Source organism: Diabrotica virgifera, chromosome 8 (assembly GCF_917563875.1).
Source record: "Diabrotica virgifera virgifera chromosome 8, PGI_DIABVI_V3a".
In the NCBI taxonomy this organism is placed as follows: Eukaryota; Metazoa; Arthropoda; class Insecta; order Coleoptera; family Chrysomelidae; genus Diabrotica; species Diabrotica virgifera.
In genome coordinates this window covers 174,760,704-174,779,369 of record NC_065450.1, presented here as the reverse complement: position 1 = coordinate 174,779,369, position 18,666 = coordinate 174,760,704, and the positions used below count along the sequence as shown (strand labels likewise).

At 34.6% G+C, this 18,666-nt stretch overlaps 1 protein-coding gene across 3 annotated transcripts in view; it reads left to right on the top strand.

The window, feature by feature from the left end:
* Positions 1-12,462: 12,462 nt before the first annotated feature.
* LOC126890503 (zinc finger protein 609-like) overlaps positions 12,463-18,666 on the top strand; it is a 503,875-nt gene continuing 497,671 nt past the window's right edge. For all 3 annotated transcript variants that reach the window (XM_050659489.1, XM_050659487.1, XM_050659488.1), the window contains exon 1: positions 12,463-12,716. The gene's annotated coding sequence lies outside the window, so the exon portion shown is untranslated. The remainder of the gene's footprint in view (positions 12,717-18,666) is intronic.

Below are 18,666 nucleotides of genomic sequence, written 5' to 3'. Positions count from 1 at the left end.
TATTGTTCTTTAATTTGTCTACTGCTGTTTTAATCTCGGCTATTGTTGGTGGACTCTTTTCTCTGTTGTCTGCTTGGTCTAATGGTATATCAGGGTTCGTCTCACTCCCATCTCCTTCAAGCTTTTCCGTAAAATGTTCTATCCATCTTCTTAGTATCTCTTGCTGTTCTGTCAATATATTACCTTCCTTATCTCTACACATCGTCGTTCTCGGTTTGAAATCTTTTCTGCTTTTGTTCAGTTTGTGATAAAATTTTCTTGTCTCTGTCGATCTACTTAGTTCTTGCAGTTCCTGAAGTTCTTTGTTCATATATTCTCTCTTTTTTCGTCGGTGAGATTTCTTTTCTTCTTTGCGTAGTTGTTTATCTGGTCTATACGCTCTGAGCTTCGCTAGTGTCGCTCCTAGTGGATTACTAATGCAACTTTCACCGGTAATTTTTAAATTTATTATTTAATTGTTATCACTTAATATTTACAACGCAAAAGAGTAATTAAATTGTAATCGATTTTTTAAGGATTTTGCTAATCATTTTCACGTTCTATTAATGAAATATTAAATTCTTACTTCGGATACTTTCACAATTATCGTGTAGATGGCGCTTAGATTAATTTATAATTACATATTAGGAAGTATTAAAAAAACTTAAATTCAGTATTTAAAACGTAAGTATATTTAAGGTAAAAATATACACCACAGCTTTGACCAACTAATATTATTTCCTAATAATGTTTTTAATTTCAATGTTTTAAATTAATCACTTTGACATTATGTCAAATTTCCGGTAAAAGTTTACAGACTTGTCAATACTGGCGCTCGCGAATTTGTAATTATCCCCTCTACGTACGAGCTCACAGCGTATACAACAATGCCGTTAACCTGTATTATGGGCTAAGTGACAGTTGCATTGGAAACAGCTCTAAATAAATTCAACAGATAGCGTCCGCCGTTAAGTATAGACTATACTGTATGTATAGTGTTCCTTTTCCTGATAAAAACTCATTTTTCTCGATTGTGTATTTTTGTCACTTGCCCCTTATATTTCTCCACTCTTCATTTCTCAAAACGTTAAAAATAATTTACACAGTGGCAACACCGCATGATATGCCGTTAGTTTCAGCTGTTAGGGATATTATCTACTACGTGGCAACGCCGCCGCGATGTGCTCGACCTAAAAGTATCTACTCGGAGGTTATTCACCGAGACAAGGCAACTACGCTTCGTATAGGAATTGACCGTACACGAGAAATCCGTCGGAACAACAGCCGACTCGGTTGTTGTTCCAACGGAAAGGCTTTCATTCCAGCGAGAGAGCAGACTGACTTTAAAAAAGTCTTTTCATCTCCTTAGAGCTGTATCCTCGTTGTAATACAACATATCTGTTATTTGCCGGTTTCTTTTGAATAAAATACGAGTTTGGCGTGTAAACTGAACTTCGTTCGGTGGCGAAATACATGCGTTTGTACAAAAAAGAAAACTAAAGGAAAGATTGAGAATATGTGGGTTTAAACCATTTTTGTAATTTATTTCCCCTTGAGACATACTTGTGACTTTTAAGACTGAAAAATATTATTATCTATACAAGTAATTATTAAATATGTTCAGTTGAAATGAACAAAAGAGGATATCCATGCCATACAGAGTGAACCAAATTCTTCTGGTTTCCGGGTTTCCGAATCTTCATTCAAACACACAGAATTTTTTATTTATTTAGCGTATGGACTTTCACAGTAGGATAAATACAAATTATATACCTATATGCAAATACTAAAATTAAATGAAACTAAATATTAATGATTAACTTACACAGCGATTCAGTTGCTTCTGGGGCAGTGCCGGATTAACCATTAGGCGGACTAGGCGGCCGCCTAGGGCCCGGGCACTTGATGGGGCCCGCATCCCGCCCACATGCATTAATTAATATTGAATTATTTAAGCAGTTATTTAAAAAAATTTAAAATGTTAAAAAAAATCAAGTAGGGCTAACTGAGACAAAAAAAAAAGAAAATGGTTAATTTATGATTTCCAATCAAACTCAGTTTTTTGCTTTGTCTTTTGTTAAATATCAGGAAAATGCAACCGACTTCTAGACAAATTAAGCAGTTCTCTTCAAAGGCATTTTTATATTCCATGTTCTAATAATTCCCTCAATTTGGTAATCAATTTTGCAAGCAAATTTTGAAATAATAAAAAAATTAAGCACTTTTCATGGAAAACTCATCATAACATTAGTTGTAGCTAACGAAAAGTAGGTTCTTATTCGTCAAATTCCAAATCGAATATTTCAACGCGAAATAATAAAAAAATGAAGCACTTTTCATGGAAAACTCATCATAACTTGTTTAAATGTTTTAAAAAAGCATTATTCCTGTTTTTTTTTTAATTTCTATCATAAAAAGTAAACAAGATACGCTCAGAATAAAGTTGATCCCATTTTTTTGGTAAAAAACTGGTGAAAATAATCCCCTAATTAGCATCCCAAATGAAATTAATCCTTACCTCTTTACAAGCTCCTTTACTTATGTATTGTTTATATGCTCTGTAAGTTTTATCGGTATAAAGTGCTTATTTATAAAAGGGTTTATACAGTACAAAGGTAGTACAAAGGGCTTGAACAGGTCACTCTCGACAACTAATGGCCATTGGCATGGTAAAGTGGATTTTTCCAATCAGGTACCTAGTGTAGTGCGTAGTGTGTGTGTTGAGTAAATGTCTTGTTACTTAGCAAAGTCGTCATTGTTTTTGCAAAGAGACGCTAATTGTATCCGAACGTCTGCGGTCCCTCCGGTGAGCACCGATCCCACAAGGATAGGAACTATTTTCATTTATTAATTTTTAATAAATGAAAAATTCTCTACCCACGGTATGCAAATTTTGAACAGTCATATCTTAACCAATTTTTATCTTCCAACAAAGCAAAAATCTGAAATATTCTGAAAATCAAAACCTATATTGTTTACTCTTTAAGATTTTTGGTATCACTAATAATTTTTAAGTTATTTTGAAAAAAAACATTTTTCTTCAAAATTTCAAAAAATTTGTTTTACTTTAAATCCCATTGTTTTGAAATATAAGCACTGTGAACCGGTGAAACTTACAGATCATATAAATAATATACTTATAAGTTTTTTCAAGATTTTCATAAATTTTCAAGATTTTTGTGCCAAAAAAAGGAATCAACATTATTTTAAGCTTTACTGGCTTAATTTTGATACTTTAAACTTGTTAAAAAAAAAAAAACAAAAATAAAACTTTTTTAACACTTTAAAAAAGTTGTGATGATTTTTCACCGAAAAGTGCTTCATTTTTTGGTAATTTACGTTGAAATATTTGATTTGGAATTTGTAGAATAAGAATCTACTTTTCATTAGCTCCAGTTCTGCTTATACTAGGTCTACATACTTCATACATACACTATTTTTTAAATTTTGTATACGCTATATTTTCTCTAAGAATATTTTTTCGAAAAAATGCTTAGGTAATTTGGAGTTATTTGCGAAAAACCGTCTAAAAAGGTGTTTTTTTTTTGTTGAAAAATGAACATATTCACTCGCAAATAACTCAAAAAGTATTGATTTAGCGAAAAAACTCGATATAACAAAAGTTGCTTAGAATTAATCAGTTATCCATTATTTTGAATGTATGTTTTTTCACCCCCGAAGGGGTGGCACTCATACCCAGGGCAAAATCACATATCGACACAATATACCTTTTTTTCTTTGGCATATTTGCTATGGAATATTAATGAGAAGTTGTTGCGAAATGTAAAAAAAAGAAAAATGATCTTTTTTACATTGTCGTAATTTATTTTTGGAGTAACTACATACTTCCCAAAACCGGAATGGGACGTTTCGATGCCGCCGGTTCATCGCCGGCCGTTTCGATGCCGCCGGTTCATCGCCAGTCCATTTCATCGCCGTCATATCTCGCATTTCCTAGAATTCCTAATTAATACTAAAAATAACTAATAATTGTAACTGTCGAAAATTCGGAAATATATCAGATAGCGATTAATTGACTGGCGATGAATCGGCCGGCATCGGCATCGAACTGGCGGCATCGAAACGGCGGCGATGAAACGTCCTAGACCCTCCCAAAACAACATAAATATCTGTAAATTTGTTTTAAGTAAATGGTCAAATATAAAGGGTCTTACTTCTTATGGCCGCCTAGGGCCCCATGATGCGTTAAGCCGTCACTGTTCTGGGGAACATGGAACAGGGGACCTGGCGGGTTTGGGGGGCTATAACCCCCCCATTTGGATGTACTTTGAGCTCTATACTAACACCATTACTATTCCATACTCCGCAGATACCATCAAGTAGTTTTAACCCCCCACCCTTAGCATCATCCTGGTTACACCTTACACCTGCCACAAAGTCCTGGTGGTTTCCATGGTAGGCACGATTTGGATAGTCTGAAACACAATAGTTTATGGTCTGTCTAGGTCTAGGTGATCCGCAATCGCACTGTGGAATGGTCCCATTTGAACAGTGAATCAACACATTTACAATGATAAAGCCTTGAGTTGAGGTGGATATCTGGATATAGGAGTAGTCTGATTCTTTTGTTGCATCCATCTTGTTGACGATTGCCAATATATAATGTATGCCACAAGTATCGCCAATTTTTTGGGCAGTTCTAATTGGAGGATTTCTAGATCTGCTGTTTTGTGATATTTGGTATAGATAGGTATATCTTGATGGGTTGGTACTGTACGTTGCTTATAATTTGCTGGTACTCTCTCACTAATACTGCTCGACGTAGATCTGGTGGAGCAATATTACTCAAATGAGAAAGTCATCTCACTAGGGTCGATTTTATTGTTTCAGTGATTATTTTCATGGTTTGATTAAGTTGGATATCACTGGAACAGTGGATACAAGCTCTGGAGGAGAAAGGTTTGAAAATTAGTAGGACAAAAACAGAGTATTTGGAATGTTCATTTCAAGATGGAGTTACTAACAAATAAAATGGTATCTTTGGATGGTAAAATGATTGTGAAAAGCAATAGTTTTAAGTACCTAGAAGTGGAAGGAAGTGAGTGGTGTGTTGTGTGACAGAAAAATTCCAATGAAGCTGAAGGAAAAATTCTATAAAACAGCCATAAGACCGGTTTTGATGTACGGAACTGAATGTTGGGCAGTGAAAAAGGAAGAGGAACAACGAATGCATGTGGCGGAAATGAGAATGGTTAGATGGATGAGTGAAGTGACAAAAAAGGATAAAATTAAAAATGAGTATATTAGGGGAAGTCTAGAAGGTGTGGCACCAGTGACGTGAATTGAGAGTATCTGCAAGTTGACACGATAGGTGAAAGAGACAGGTTCCAGTTTTGCTTTCGTTAGGACGTAAGCGCCAGTTTTTAAAGTAGGTAGGTACTTAGTGTAATTAGATCTTCGTTTAGAGCTTGTTCTTCTGCTTTTTTACTATTACCTTGGAAGTCGATGGCCAGATCGTCTCGGGAGCCAATGGTATTATCACCTCAGACGGCCTATTACAACGAATTATATAAAAATAGAAGAAATAACCGAAATTATAGGATTTGTATAACTCGTTGAGAGAAAAATATAGAAATAATAAAAGAAACGTTCATATTATAGTATACTTTGCCCTTGAGAAAGCATGCGATAGAGTACCGTAAGAGCTTCTGAGGTTAGCACTAAATAATAAAGGAGCATCTCTAAATTGGAGATATGTACCAGGTATTTGGACAGGCGAAGGAGAAACTCAGAGAAGGCTGAGTGTTTAGTCCTTAAGATCAATTTATCTTACGACGGGACGTGGACGGCCTGAGAACAATAGACGGCGCACGTCCCCGTTGTTGCCCCGTTCCGTTGTACTATAAACTAGCCAATGATTCTTCAACGTGTCCCGTAAAACAGGCCCCGTCGTAAGATAAATTGAGCTCGTAATATATACTACATTCGTAATTCTCGTTCGTAATGTATACTACAACCACAGTTTAAAAAAGTAAAAAGTTGAAAAAATCCTATAGAGGTATTTGAAGATTCTGAACGGAATACGAGGGAAGCTGATGAAAAGTACGTGAAGGAGTACAGTTGATTTTGCTTTGTTTTTTAACAATCTTAAAAAGCAAAAAATTTTGTTTGCCTATAAAACATTTCTTATAGATTTTAGAGAAAAATGGTTTAAATAAAAGTTGCAGATCATAAACAGTAGTTTTGAGAGTTTTCAAATCAAACTACATAAACAATTAACTGAGATAGTTGCAAAAAATCCTTATTATTGCAATAATTAAAGAAAAGTAAATCGAGCATATCTAAATTACTTCGGCCCCAGAACATGAAGTATGGAATTATTGGTAGTAGAAAGAAAGGTAATGGACGAAGACCAAAAAGAAGATCTCCAACACGATGAGCAGACCAATATCTGGCAGTATATTTCACTAATATGGTGCGTTTCGTCGTTAAATTCTACACGGATAAACGCCTCTTGTAGACACATACAGCAATATAGTCTAAGAGCTAGTGAACCCTCCGACTAACGGTCGTCCTGTAAGGCTAGAAATTTTTCTAGTGATAATTCATAGCACACCAAGGCTAAAAACTATGACCTGGCAGGTATCAGCGGTGCACGTGTATCTACCAGGTGAATCGAAAAGTGCAAATTTAGGGGGTAAAATAAACTTACTCCTGTAAGGTTTAAATTTAAGTATGTGTTTGAGTAAGTCATTTAGAAGAAATGTGTACAATGACAGGCGATTCTGAAGAGCATAAGACCTTGCCAGGCGAGGGGAAAGATTAGGGGTTTTTCCTAAAATTATTCTTTTTGCATCGAACAATTTTTTTTTAGATTTTTTGAATCATTCCAAACAAAAAAGGTCTTTAGTGATTTTTCTCTTAAGTTAATAGTTTTTGTTATATAAACGATTGAAAATTTTGAAAATTGCGAAATCGGCCATTTTTAACCCTAAATCGGACATTTATCTAAAAATTTCAATGTTGCCAAGGTACGTAGATATTCTTTAAACATTGATTGATGAAATCCCGAAGAGTTTTTTGCAATAAAATATCGAAAACCCTTTTGTTTTTTTTTTAATTGCTAATCAAGCGGGCGCGACACTGGAGTGTTGCGGACGTTTGATTTTGCATAAATTCACTATCTCGAGAATGGGCAAATTTCAAGAGAAATCCTCAGACAGGTCGATTTTTATTTTTGAATTAGGACTTTTTGGCATATATATAATACTAGTGACGTCATCCATCTGGGCGTGATGACGTAATCGATGATTTTTTTAAATAAGAGTAGGGGTTGTGTCATAGCTCATTTGAAAGGTTGTTTAATTCTCTATTCAGTAATATAAATATTAACATAATTGTTTATACAGGGTGTACAAAAAAAAATGTTTCTTCTATTTGTCAAATTTAATCAAAGTTAATTTAATAAAAAAAATTTTTTTGTACACCCTGTATAAATAATTATGTTAATGTTTATATTAGTGAATAGAGAATTAAATAACCTTTCAAATGAGCTATCACACAACCCCTACTCTCATTTAAAAAAAATCATCGATTACGTCATCACGCTCAGATGAATGACGTCACTAGTATTATATATATGCCAAAAAGTCCTAATTTAAAAATAAAAATCGACCTGTCTGAGGATTTCTCTTGAAATTTGCCCATTCTTGAGATCATGAATTTATGCCAACTCAAACGTCCTCACTTATACTACAGTGTCGCGCCCGCTTGATTAGCAATTAAAAAACAAAGGGGTTTCCGATATCGTATTGCAAAAAACTCTTTGGGATTTCATCAATTAATGTTTAAAGAATATCTACCTACCTTGGCAATTTTGAAATTTTTAGATAAATGTCCGATTTAGAGTTAAAAATGGCCGATTTCGCAATTTTCAAAATTTTCAATCGCTTATTATAACAAAAACTATTAACTTAAGAGAAAAATCACTAAAGACCTTTTCTGTATGAAATGATTCAAAAAACTTAAAAAAAATTTGTTCGATGCAAAAAAAATAATTTTAGGAAAAACCCCTAATTCTGACAGCAGCAGCAATGGTCACTAAAATAACCAACGAGGAAGTGGCTCAAGCGCTTCAAAAAATAAAGAAAGGAAAAGCGGTAGGACCAGATGATATTCCTGGGGAAGTATGGAAAGCATTGGAAGAGACAGGACAAGGTGGCTAGCAGGTTTATTTAATAGAATTATGGAAGTTGGACAAATGCCAGACGAATGGAGAAGCAGTATACTAGTACCTGTCTACAAAAACAATGGAGATATACAGCAGTGTACAAACTACAGGGCTATAAAACTGATGGGAGAGAGTAATTGATAGACGGATACGTGAAGAGACCGACATATCCGAGAATCAATTTGGCTTTATGCAGGGCTGATCAACAACAGACGTAATTTTCATTATAAGGCAGTTGATGGAAAAATACAGGAGTAAAGAAACAAATGCTCATATGGTATTCATTGATCTTGAGAAAGCATATGATAGAGTTCCTCGAGAGATTCTGTGGTGGGCACTCAATAAGAAAGGAGTTCCTGGTGCATATGTAAAGATTGTGAGGGATATGTATGAGGGAGTAACGACTAGTGTTAGGACAGGTGTGGGAGAGACTGATAAATTTCATGTGAAAGTAGGATTGTATTTATTCTCATTAGTTTTGGACAAGACAACAGCGAAACTACAGGGTAACATTCCATGGTGCTTAATGTATGCTGATGATGTCGTGTTAGTAGGAAATAGTGAAAGAGACTTAGTACAAAAACTGGAACAGTGGACACGAGCTCTGGAGGAAAAAAGTTTAAAACTTAGTAGGACAAAGACAGAGTATTTGGAATGTTCATTTAAAGATGGAGTTACTACAAATAAAATGGTATCTTTGGATGGTGAACTGATTGTAAAAAGCAATAGTTTAAAGTACCTGGGATCGGTATTACAAAGTAATGGAGAAATAGATAGAGATGCATGCAGTAGAATTAGGGCTGGATGGATGAAGTGGAAGGATGCGAGTGGTGTGTTGTGTGACAGAAAAGTTCCAATGAAGCTGAAAGGAAAATTCTATAAAACAGCAATAAGACCGGCTATGATGTACGGAACTGAATGTTGGGCAGTGAAAAAGAAAAAGGAACAACGAATGCATGTGGCGGATATGAGAATGCTTAGATGGATGAGTGGAGTGACAAGAAAGGATAAAATTAAAAATGAGTATATTAGGGGAAGTCTAGGTGTGGCACCAATTGATGCCAAAATGAGAGAGCATAGGTTGAGATGGTTTGGTCATGTTTAACGTCGAGACGTTAATCATCCAATACGAAGAGTAGCTGAAGTGCAGATTCCTGGAAGGAGTAGGAGAGGAAGACCAAAGAAGACGTGGGGGGAGACGATTAGGCAGGACATGTTGGTAAAGGAGATTAATATTGATATGACCCAGGATAGAATTGTGTCGAGAAATGCAATTAGGAAAGCCGACCCCGCATAGGGATAAGGCAAAGAGAATGATGATGATGACATGATATTCTACAGAAGCGGTATTTTGTTCCGCTCATTACGTGGCCAATGCACTGCAGTTCTCGAGTTTTCGTATCTATATTATACAGTAATACCCCGAATTTACGCGATAGGTGGGACCGAGCGATAATCGCGTAAGTCGAATTCGCGTAAGTCGGGGTTTAATTTCGGATACATATATGTATGTTTGGATGACATTGACATTATTACTCTTTCAAGCCTTCTTAGATATATGTAAAACAAAAATCCCTTTATAAAAGTAACAAACACCCACTCCATTAGACAAAACTGTAGATAAGAAATACCTAATACAAAATAAAGTCGCTGATTCCGTGTGAAAAATCCAAACATGTATAATACATTGGATGAGCAATAGTGTGTGGGTGGTAATTCTATCTCGTCGATAACTAAACGATTGTGTGACGCTTAAATAATGAATCGACAAGACTTTAAAATCGCATATCAAATAACAAATCGACAAGATTTGAAAATCGCGTAACTCTGGGTTCGCGTAAGTCGGGGTAGCGTAAGTCGAGGTATTATTAATACTTACTGTATTTCATTATTCAGTTCAGTTTCTTGTGAAAGTCTTCGCAAGACTTATTCATTCGCGATTCTGTCTGCGTAAAATATTCTAAGGATTCTTCTGTAAGGCCACATCTTGAAAATTTCCTCTTTTCTCATCTCAGTACTTATGTCGTAAATTACAAATATTTTTACTTTCTTCGTCTTCTATATAGATACATAGTCTTCTAAATTTATTGAAGGAAGGTAAATAACTACTTGAACTAGTTGAACTTTCTTTCATTTTTCTATTAATATGGTAGAATTCGTTTTTAGTATATTTTGGCATTATTTTCAGGTAAATATCCTCAATTTATGATATTCCTACTAAGAAAGTATGTATAAAGTACACCATGTTATTTACCTAGTACAGAGCCAGGTAGAGCTCCTGAGCTCGTATTGAAAACAAAGGCCAATTTCTAAGAGTTCTTTGAAATGTACAATATTAAAGTGATTTGAAGGAAACTTTATTTCACTTCAAAGAAAGATCTTCCTTTGGGGTAAATTTTTAAAATTACCAACACGATTCTGTTGATATGACGTGTGATGTAGTATAGTATTTAGCCGTCCCAGCATTAATTTCGTATTGTTCAACAACACAGTGTTGCCGGGCATTTTACACGCTTTCTTCATATCGACTAATTTCCAGATCCTTTGCTGAAGATTTTTATACTATACAAATTTTTTAGGTATACGATTCGATAATAAAATAAACAAAATTATGTATTATAACATATTACTAGAAGTCCTCTTAAACACTATTATCTTAAAACCAGTCATAAAAGACCAGTTAAGGCAGCATAAAATCCCTTTTAAAAAATAACAAAAGAACTACAGGAGGAAATTACCAGAATTATTGAACAGCGTGGTTAAAACAATAACAAACTCAGGATAAGAATTCACCCACTAAGGAATCATTTGAAGTCACCGATGTAAAAGGAAAAATTAGAAATACATATAAAGGAGACAATCGGAGAACACTAGGCAGGGTTCTCACATTTACATGGTCTAACAACAAATAGAAAAAATAATGGAAAAAATAAATCTGGTTTTTACACATCTTAAGAAGGCCTGTGATTCAAAACCTAGAACCAAGCTATGGGAAGGAATGGAAGACATCGAAGCTCCACGAATACTAATAAAAGCACTCTACAAGAATAACAAAGTAGCTATCAAATCGAGCAATAGCATATGCAGTCCATTTATGACGACAAAGGGTCTGCTACAGGGCTGCTCCACATTCCCTACCATGTTCAAAATATTCCTGGAAAAAAACCTGAAACCAGGGAAAAGAAAGTGCGAAGGAATGGGTATACCAGTAAGAAACGAAAAACGAATACCTATATACCTACCTTAAGCTTTGCTGACGACCAAATAGTAATCGCACAAGACAATGATGACCTCAATATGATGAATATACAAAGAATGGGATGGAAATAAACCTAAAGAAAACTGAATACCCAACAACAGAGAATACCGAAATAAAACAGTTGGAAATAGACGAAGGTAAACAAATCAAAGGAACAGATAAGTACAAGTATTTGGATTTCATAATATAAGATAAAAGAGAGACTTCAAATGAAAATTGAACCCGGTACTGTGAGATAAGAGCATCAGTACAAAAACAAAAAGAAGAATATATTATAATACCATGACAAGAAGTATCCTCACTTATGACTGTGAAAATTGGATAATAAATAAGAAAACCAAAAACAAAATAAGAGCAACAGAGATGAAATTCCTAAGGAGAAGCTTAAGAGTAAAACGAAGACAAGAAGAGAGAATAAATTAATAACATATAGAAAAAGAATGGGAATAAATCAGATATAATAGACTACATAGAACATAAGAGATTAACCTGGTACGGACGAACATGTCAGAAGAGCAGACCAAAAACGTTGGATTAAACATAATAAAATAACAGAGTGGGGCGCGATAGGAAGAAAAAGCCCCACAAGAACTTTAAGAGATGAAGTGGACGAAGCAATGGAAAGAAGAAATCTGCAGGAAGGGGACTGACAAAACAGAAAGAACTGGAGAGAACGGTTGAGACTTGATTGAAGAAATACAGTGAAGTATGCACATAATTATTGTCGAGAATCTAACAGTGTTTCAGTTCATCTAAATTCTAAATGCTATATCGTTGTTTGTGCTTAATCTCTTCTGCATTTTTATTATCAGTTGACGTTTTCATTTCATCATTAAATTACAATTATTTTCACACTTTGTAATATTAATGTATGTACAAAAAATACATCTGCTTTATGCTTTTAATTATTGAAACTCGCTTGTGTACATAACAAGAGGATGTGGCAACATAGATCTCGAATTCCCTGTGTTATTTGCACTTCGTTGATGATCGGACACGTTCGTTTCAAAACTAAATCGTTCTCGTAGTCGTTGTGCCTTGTGGCTGCCGTTGACTTTGTGAACGGTATGCGCGAGGAATGAATTTATATTTTAGTGCCAATAATATTATTCTATCTGACCGATTTTTGTGTCACGTAGTGCCGAAAAAGACCCTTCGTACTCGAAAAAAGTGTTCTGTGCAGCTGTGATTAAGTGGCTTGTGTTTAAGTGTGATTATCGTTACAAAAACAGGATTATTCTGTACATTTTCAGCTGGATACACACGCATTTCGAGCTCCTAAAGCTGGTAAGTTTTGCTAAACTGCATAATAATATTTCCGTTGATGATTTTAGTAATATATCTTTGTTCTGTACGGGAGAAATAACTGATGTATATCTTCTCTTTTTATTGTTTCTCTCACTCTGCTGATGACGCTGTCGTATTCACTCCATAACCTGGAAACTTTTCTGTCTGTCACCTTTTGACATGCAGGTCCGGGTATAAGTCTATCTCGTTTTAATGGTGGACTCGTTTCGTCTGTTCCGTCGGACACCCGAAGCCATTTTGTAATTGTTTATTTTTATTTATCACCATTGATCATTTCACCACGTTTACTAATTTTTTATTAAAAGTTAGAAAACATTAGCGATAAGTAGACTTACAAAGTTGGCTTTTGGCGGTTTAAATCTAAAAGAACATAAATAGTTATAAAAATCTCTAAATAATAGATTTTTAACAGTATTTTGTATTTAACAAAAGAAATCTCTTGGTTATTAAGTTTTTATATTTGTTAATTTGCTTAGTGGTTATCTTAATTTATTATTTAGTTATAACTGCCATAAATTAATTAAAAACCTGATTTTGAAATTTATGGAATGTTACCATAATAAATTGATAATTAAGTAGGTACATATTTTTGAGTTTAAAAAATTGTATAGCTTATTAAAGTTTGTTCTTCATTATATCAGTCTTATCATTATGTATTTATAGTGCATTGCAAATTCGAAGAGATGGGAAAATCCAAACTAGAATACCTTCATTATTTTCATTTCATTTTATCTCCCCATAGATCCGCCATTGTGCTAGAGATAATTTTGTATTTAGGTATGTACAATTTCTAGAAGAATCTTTGGACCTTATCACGACCCTAATACAATACCGAATGAGAACAAATGCTGAGGTCAAGCAGACGTATAATAGGGCGAGTGACATAGTCCAAGAAATTAAATCTCAGCATCTAAGATGGGCTGGCCATGTCCATAGACTCCCTAATAACTGCCTCACCAAACTGATATGGGAGGAAGCCCCCACAGGAAGAAGGCCCTTAGGATGCCCACAAATGCGATGGAGAGAAAATATATGGTTAGATCTAAGAACAATGGGGCTACCCACTGACCCAACTATCATGAACTACTGTTCCGAGATGGCTGGTGCTCAAGGGATTGGAGATAGGGGAGATTCCGATTCCAGTTGAGTTTCAGGCTAAGTACTTAGGTGTAATGTTTGACCAGAAGTTGATGAGGAATCCACACAATAAAAATGTGACAAGGAAGACTATAATGGTCTTAAGCAGATGTAGATGACACAAGGGTTATAAGGCCCAAGATTCATTTGATTTACAGTTTAGTGGCATGGTTGACCAAGAAACATCTTAGTAACATACAATGGCTTGCTTGAGTGTCACTGATGTCATAAGACTGTCTCTATAAATGTGTTGGAGAGACCAGACCAACAGTATTAGGGCTAATACATGGTCAAGCTAACATAAGCATAATGCAAGGAGCAGATCAAATCAGGAGATAAGTAACAGTGGATCCTGTTTTGGGCATATCTATAGACCTAATGGTTCAAAGGTATAGTGTTTGTATCATAGTACCAAAGAGGCAAGATGGGAAATGGGCCCACCAGGCAAACTTGAATTGCTATACAGATGGCTTCAAAACCAACAAAGGTATAGTGGCTGATCGGCTGATATATACAACGCAAGACCAAGGACAGAAACCCGGTTAAGCGTCAGAATATATGACACTGTATTTAAGTCAGAAGTTGCTACTATCAAAGGTGTCCTATGGCCTATGGAACTAATGTCAGCAAGCATAGAATGACAATTGTACTCTCTGACAGTCAAGCAGCTCTAAAAGCTCTCAATTATATGCAGGTTGTTTCAAAACTTGTGTGCTATCCTCTGCCAGGTTAAAAGTCTGAATAGACTTTCAGATACATATATATGTTACGGTCAATGTGATAAGTCCGGTCTGTATTAATAATAACCGGTCTGTATTAATAATAACCTTAGCAGTTGGTCAATGTGATTAATAATGCCTTTATAATTAGATTAACCGGTTATTATTAATACTATCCTAACAGCTCTGGTAAATGTAATAAAAACGCATTTTGGGCTTCGCTACTATTTATTTATGAAACAAAAGCCTAACTAGACATGTAAATTTATCAATCAAAAAACCTAACTAGACTTATATTTGGTAACAAACAAGTAATAATAGACTTGTATTTGGTAACAAAATTAAAACACTTAAACAACATTTATCAACCAAAAAAACCTATTTAACTAGACTTGTATTTGGTAACAAAGTTAAAACACTTAAACAACATTTATCAATAAAAAAACCTAACTAGACATTTAATAAGTAAAAACAGTTAAACACTTAAGGGGAAAGGCGCAAAATGTAGCCTGTTAAATAGTGTTAAAATTTTCAATGTGTTTTAAATGTATTCATTTTTTTGGAATCATGAGAAAAGTAATAAGTATTTTTAAAAAATTTAAATGCAGAATGAAAGATTACGTTATTGCTGAGGGCCTTCAAGTCCATCAGAATAAAAAATTTCTTTTGAATGAAATATTTGCAATTAAAAATAACTGTAACTTATTAAAATAAACATTATAGAAGTTTTCAGGGACTTTCGGCCCTCGGTAATCATGAAGTCTTTCATTCTGCCTTTAAATTTTTCAAAAATATTTATTAGTTTTCTTAGGATCCGAAAAAAATAAATACATTTAAAGCACATTGAACATTTTGTCAGACGACATTTTGCGCCTATGCCCTTAAACAAAATTATCAATCAAAAATCCTAACTAGACATGTAATAAGTATGTATTAACAAATTCGTATTTTGGCAACACATTTAGACAGTTAAACAGAACTTATCAATCAAAAAACCTAACTATACTAAATTTGCAATCAAGATGCAGTAGAAATTTACAAACCAAGACATGTTAAATACTACTAGGAGCACTCCCGAATCATAATTTACAATGTATAAACTTTGGAAATCATGATTTAGGATTTACAATGTATATGGGTACATTGTAAATTATGATTCAGGAGTACTCCTAGTAGCATTTAACGTGTCTTGGTTTGTTTATTTCTACTGCATCTTGATTGTAAATTTAGTATAGACATGTAATAAGTAAACCCTCCACCCTACAAGCTTCTAAGAACTTTTGGTATTCAACATTTATCACGTTTACCATTTGAATACGGGATTTATTAATAATAACCGGTCAATGTGATTATTTCTGGTATATTTATTACTTTTACCTAGCTATTCGGGTTGTATTAATAGTAACCGGTAATTATTAATAATTCCCATTTAATCACATTTACTGTAACATATACAATGAGAAGGCTGAAAAACTGGCTCTAGAAGGTGCTTGGGTGCCATTAATTGGCCTTGAACCTTGTTTTGGAGTTGCAAGCACACACAAAACAGTAGCCAATGATAAAGGACAAAGACAGGCCAATAAGACAATTTGATCCTAAACGCCTGACATGGGCAGCATTTGGCAAACTAAACCATATTCTAAAAAGTTCAATTCCCATGTGTCTCAAGCAAAAGGTTTATAACCAATGTGTTTTGCCCATACAATCTTATGGAGCAGAATCTTTAACACTGAAGCAAATAAACTCGAGAGTTACACAACAAGCCATATAACATGCAATGGTAGGCCAGAACCTTCGAGAACGCATAACAAACCAACAAATCAGGCAAAGATCAGGAGTTCAAGACATCATCGAAATAATCATGATGCTTAAGTGGAACTGGGAAGGGCACTTAGCCAGCACAGCTAGAACGCAACAATGGAGGCCTAGAAAATATAAAAGAAGTTGAGGATGACCACCTACTAGATGGACCGACAACATAAAAAGAGTAGTGGGAAACTGTCTGCAAGTGGCCCAGTGTAGAGAACACTGGAAGGAACTGAAAGAGGCCTATGTCCAGCAGTGGACACGATTGGCTGATTGTTAATGATGATGTTATATAAAACAGCTTAATTTGCTTTTCCTACAATAAGTCCATTCCATTTTCCCTATAACATATTTAAAAAAATTTATGTTGAATATTTTGATATGAGTTTTATCTCAATTTAAGTGTAAACATAATAAAATTGTTATAAATAATGCTTGTTAAGATAATTTAATTAAGATTATAATATTTAATGAAGGATTAATAAAAGATGAGTGACATGTAAATCTCCTAAAATTGTTCTTAAAGGTAACCCATATAAGATATCCTTACGAGAATTTACAAGCTATGTAAAAGTCAAATTTCGCCCAACCAGTTAGGGTTCATAAATGCTGTTGGTACGAGAAAGGCTTTGTTTTCAATAAAAGTCTTATTACAGAGATGCAGAGACGTCAACACATGTCTGGTTGATTACGAGATAGTGTTTGATCAAGTAAGTACAGGACGCCAAGATGATGCAAATACTAAAAGAAGCAGGAATTAACAACCAAGATCTGAAAATAATTAGAAACCTTTACTGGAATCAGACTGCAAACCTCGTTGACAGTGAACACACCGAATATGTAAAAATCATGTGTGGAGTCAGGCAAGGCTGCATTTTGTCTCTCCTAATTTTCAATCTTTACTCTGAAAGAATATTTATCGAAGCTTTGCACGAAACTGAAAAAGGTATTTTACTAAAAAGGTACCGGCTAAATAACATCAGGTATGTAGATCACACCATAGTATTTGCAGACAACCTGGAAGACCTACAAGTCCTCATGACCAAAATCATGTATTACAGTCAACAATGTGGACTCAATATAAACGAAGAGGAGACAAAGCTTATCATCATTAGCAAGAAAAAGATAACAGAAGGTCAACTCTACATCAACCAAACCCCTGTAGAAAGAGTGAGGCACTACAACTACCCCAGACCCATAATAAATGAAGAATGACCCAACAACCAAGGGATAAGAGCGTGCATCGGAAAAGCTAGATCAACCTTCAACCGTATGGGGGCCTTTTTCAAGAGCCACAACCTTTCTCTTGGTATAAAAGTAAGAATTCTGAGATGCTACGTCTTTTCTGTTCTTTTTTATGGTGTTGAATCATGAACCTTGAACGAAGATATGTGCCGAAAATTGGAAGTGTTTGAGATGTAGCTATATCAGAGACCTCTTAAAACCCCATGGACGGATGGGGTCACAAATGAGGAGGTCCTTAGAAGAATGGGGAAGAACCTAGAGGTACTGATCACCATCAAATCTTGAAAGTTAGACTACTTCGGACACATTATGTGAAATGAATCCAGATATGCTCTCCTACAAGCCATCCTGCAAGAAAAAATATCTGGAAAGCGAGGTCCAGGAAGAAAAAAAACATCCTGGTTAAAGAACCTCAGAACCTGGTTCAACACAACATCTGTGCAGCTTTTATAGGCACATCAAGAAGAAGAACATGTATGTATATAAAATGTAAAACAATTATTTCGAATATTATAAATCGAATGTGACATTCTTTAGGATTAGATTGTGTATTCAACATTTTGTTCATAGGTGAAGAAACTAGAAAAAGGTATTGTACCCTCGAATATCCGTGGAAAAAATTTACACCCAAAATAACAAAATTCAGTTTGGCAACACTGTGCGAATGTTGATAGTAACATATCCTTTTTAAGATAAGCACAACTGTAATTTAGTCCAAACAAATTAATAAATTTTTTTTGCCAACAAAAATGAGATTTTTCAACCAAATAATGTTTCAAATATGATGTGCAAAATAATTTTTAATTGGGTTCTGCTAATGGGCTTGCTTTTTTTGTCATTAAAGTAAAAAAAACTAAATTTTACTCATTAAATCAATGTTGTCCGGTTATCGTCTTAATTATTTTAACTGTACTAATATCCGTTGAGTAATTCTGAATGATTAATAGGTTGTTAAAACATTTTATCAGTAGCGGCTTCTGGAATATCTTAAAAATATCGAATCTCATTGATAAAATTCTTCG